This window comes from Eptatretus burgeri, chromosome 7 (assembly GCF_056783735.1).
Source record: "Eptatretus burgeri isolate ZD-2024b chromosome 7, Ebu_testis_v1, whole genome shotgun sequence".
In the NCBI taxonomy this organism is placed as follows: domain Eukaryota; kingdom Metazoa; phylum Chordata; class Myxini; order Myxiniformes; family Myxinidae; genus Eptatretus; species Eptatretus burgeri.
In genome coordinates, this window is record NC_140967.1 from 35,091,969 (window position 1) to 35,095,881 (window position 3,913).

At 40.6% G+C, this 3,913-nt stretch overlaps 2 non-coding genes across 2 annotated transcripts; both read left to right on the forward strand.

Annotated features, from left to right (window-relative positions):
• Nucleotides 1–2,342: 2,342 nt before the first annotated feature.
• On the forward strand, nt 2,343–2,414 carry TRNAP-UGG (transfer RNA proline (anticodon UGG)). The gene has a single exon. It is a non-coding gene; the product is annotated as a tRNA-Pro (tRNA).
• Nucleotides 2,415–3,194: 780 nt separating this feature from the next.
• TRNAP-UGG (transfer RNA proline (anticodon UGG)) lies at nt 3,195–3,266 on the forward strand. Its single transcript has one exon. It is a non-coding gene; the product is annotated as a tRNA-Pro (tRNA).
• The last annotated feature ends 647 nt before the right edge of the window (nt 3,267–3,913 follow it).

Genomic DNA, 3,913 nt, shown 5'->3' on the forward strand with positions numbered 1-3,913 from the left:
ATTTTTTCAGCGATTTCCATTGGCAGAGATATTTTGACAAAATAACTTTTTTCTTGGAGGAATTTCCAAAATCGGAGATGGTTACTGCCTGCGCGTGGGATTTCTGCATATACATGGCAAGTTTCACGAAGATCCAATGAAAACTCTGGGTTGTGAAACAAAAAATGTCAAAAAATAGGAATGACGTCATAAAAATTGATATGACGTCATAGTGATGCATCATATGTGCGGTAATTCATCTCTGCTAATGCCCTGTTAGATTTCCGCAAACAGAATTCAAAAAGCTTGCCTAGTTTCGGAGATAATTTTTTCGGCGATTTTCATTAGCAGAGATATTTTGACGTCATAACTTTTTTTCAAGGAGGAATTTTCAAAATCAGAGATGGTTACTGTCTGCGCAGCTTATTTTTACATATATACGCCAAGTTTCAGGAAGTTTCGATGAAAACTGTAGGCTGTGAAACAAAAAAGTCCACAAGAAGAAGATGAAGAACAACAACGTGAGTTAGACTTCGAGATCCTCCACCAGGATCTAAAAACCAGAATGAAATGTTCGTTGTCCATGTGTGTTCCTTCCCCTCAATTACCAACTAAAGTCGTAGAACTTTATAAATTCCTGTAAAAAACAAAACATAAATTGGACTGTTTGTCTGGCTTGTTGCTCTCGGGTTATGATTCTCGCTTTGGGTGCGCGAGGTCCTGGGTTCAAATCCCTGACGAGCCCTTAATTGTTATTTTATGAATCAAGCCTTACATTTTCGAATCCAATTTGGATCTCACAATGCAAGCAAGTCAAAAAAACGTTTAAAATGCAAACAAAGTTTGTCGTGCAATGAAATTCCTGAAGTCATGTCTTCTCTTTCAAATAATGCAGAACAGATGTCATTTTTCAATGAAATGACACATCTGTCCAGATCGAAATGAAGGCCATCTGTTATATCCACACCTTCCACCAACATAGAAACGAATTAGGAATCCGACATGTTGTATGACTTGGCAGAGAGGAATCGGATATCCAAACAGAGGCCAGGACAACCTTGCAGGAGAGCTCCATAAATGAGAACTGATGAAGGCACACATGCACACAACGTCTCTGCAGAAGAGTCGTTGGACAGAAGATCGATGAAGTCTTTGACATGTTGTCTCAAAACCTTGACAGACGATTTGGGCAGAAATGCATAAGGTCTCCTCCAGAATCTGAAACCACCTTCTGGAAGCTGTGAATGGGGTGTATTTTGAGGTCGGATGGTTGAAAACATCAAATTATTGTTCCAGATACGATTGCTTGAGGTGGAGCCGACTCAAAAATCGATCGTATTGTTTTCAAGATGATCGGTTTCGATAAAAGTAGGTGCTCGGAACCTCTTTAAGGAGAAAAACGGAAAGAAATATCCTTCATCCATCTGTGTTCCCTCCCCTCAAATGGCAACCAAATGACTAAATTTATAAATTTCTGTAAAAAACAAAACTGAAAGTGGGTTGTTTGTCTGGCTCGTTGGTCTCGTGGTGTGATTCTTGCTTTGAGTATGAGTTGTCTTGGTTTCAAATCCCTGTTGAGCCTTTAATTGTCATTTTATGGATCAACACTGAGATTTTGTCATCCAATATGGAGTTCACAACGCAAGCAATTAACAAATAACATTCATCATGCAAACAAAGTTTGTCGTGCAATCAAACTTGTGAAGTCATGTCTTCTCCAACAAATAAGGCAGAACAGATGTCAATAAATTTTCAAGAAAGTATACATCCGTACAGAGTGAAATGAAGGCCATCTACTCATTCTGCACCTTCTCGCAACATACAAACGAGGAGTCCTCCATGTCGAATGATAATGTTGTGGAGGAATCGGATATCTCAACAGAGAGGCCAGGACAACCTTGGAGGACAGCTCCACCAAGGAGAAATGATGAAGGCACACTGGCAGACAACTTCGATGCAGAAGAGTGGTTTGGACAGAAGATCGACGAAGTCCTTGACATGCTGTATCAAACCCTTGATGGACGATTTGAGCCAAAAGGAATGCGATCTCCTCCAGGACCAGGATCTGGAAAACCGTCTTCTCGAAGCTGTGAATGGGGTGTATTTTGAGGTCGGATGGTCTCAAACATCAATTTACTACAATAGATCCGATTGCTTGAGGTGGAACGGTCCAAAACCTCAAATGTATTGTTATCAATGTGATCGGTTACGATCAAATTGGGTGCATGGAACCTCTTCGAGGGGAAAAACCAGAATGAAATGTTTGTTGTCCCCGTGTGTTCCTTCCCCTCAAATGGCAACCAAATTCGTCGAAATTTATAAATATCTGCAAAAACATAATATTTAAATTGTATTAACTGTCTGGCTTGTTGGTCGAGTGGTATGATTCTCGCTTTGGGTGTGAGAGGTCCTGGGTTCAAATCCCGGACGAGCCCTTAATTGTTATTTCATGAATCAACCCGAAAATTTTCGAATCCAATTTGGAGTTCACAATGCAAGCAAGTCATAAAAAAACGTTTCAATGCAAACAAAGTTTATCGTGCAATCAAATTTGTGTTGTCATATCTTCCATCATAAGTAATGCAGAACAGGTGTCAATCAAATTCCAAGGAAAGAATACATTTGTCCAGAGTGAAATGAAGACCGTCTACTTCTTCTGCACCTTCCACCAACAGAGAAACGAGGTGTCCGACATTTGATGCAATCTTGTCGGAGAGGAATCGGATATCCAAACAGAGGCCAGGACAACCTTGGAGGACAGCTCCACCATGGAGAACCGATGAAGACACACAGGCAGACAACTTCGATGCAGAAGAATGGTTTGGATAGAAGATCGACGAAGTCCTTGACATGCTGAATCAAACCCTTGATGGACGATTTGAGCAAAAATGAATGCGATCTCTTCCAGGACCAGGATCTGGAAAACCTTCTTCTCGAAGCTGTGAATGGGGTGTATTTTGAGGTCGGATGGTCTCAAACATCAATTTACTACAATAGATCCGATTGCTTGAGGTGGAACGGTCCAAAACCTCAAATGTATTGTTATCAATGTGATCGGTTACGATCAAATTGGGTGCATGGAACCTCTTCGAGGAGAAAAACCAGAATGAAATGTTCGTTGTCCATGTGTGTTCCTTCCCCTCAAATGGCAACCAAATTCGTCGAAATTTATAAATTTCTGTAAAAACATAATATTTAAATTGCATTAACTGTCTGGCTCGTTGGTCTAGTGGTATGATTCTCGCTTTGGGTGTGAGAGGTCCTGGGTTCAAATCCCGGATGAGCCCTTCATTGTTATTTTATGAATCAACCCGAACATTTTCGAATCCAATTTGGAGTTCACAATACAAGCAAGTCATAAAAAAACGTTTCAATGCAAACAAAGTTTGTCGTGCAATCAAATATGTGTTGTCATGTCTTCCATCAAAGATAATGCAGAACAGGTGTCAATAATTTTCAAGCAAAGGACACATTTGTCCAGAGTGAAATGAAGGCCGTCAACTTCTTCCGCACCTTCCACCAACATCGAAACTTGGAGTGGGACATGTTATATTACTTGTCAGAGAGAAATCGGATATACAAACAGAGGCCAGGACAACCATGGAGGACAGCTCCACCATGGAGAACTGATGAAAACACACAGGCAGACAACTTCTCTGCAGAAGAATGGTTTGGACAGAAGATCGACAAAGTCCTTGACATGCTGAATTAAACCCTTGATGGACGATTTGAGCAAAAATGAATGCGATCTCCTCCAGGAACTGAAAAACCGTCTTCTGGAAGCTGTGAATTGGGTGTATTTTGAGGTTGGATGGTCTCAAACATCAATTTACTCTAATAGATACGATTGCTTGAGGTGGAACGGTCCAAAACCTCAAATGTATTGTTATCAATGTGATTGGTTTCGATCAAATTGGGTGCATGGAACCTCTTC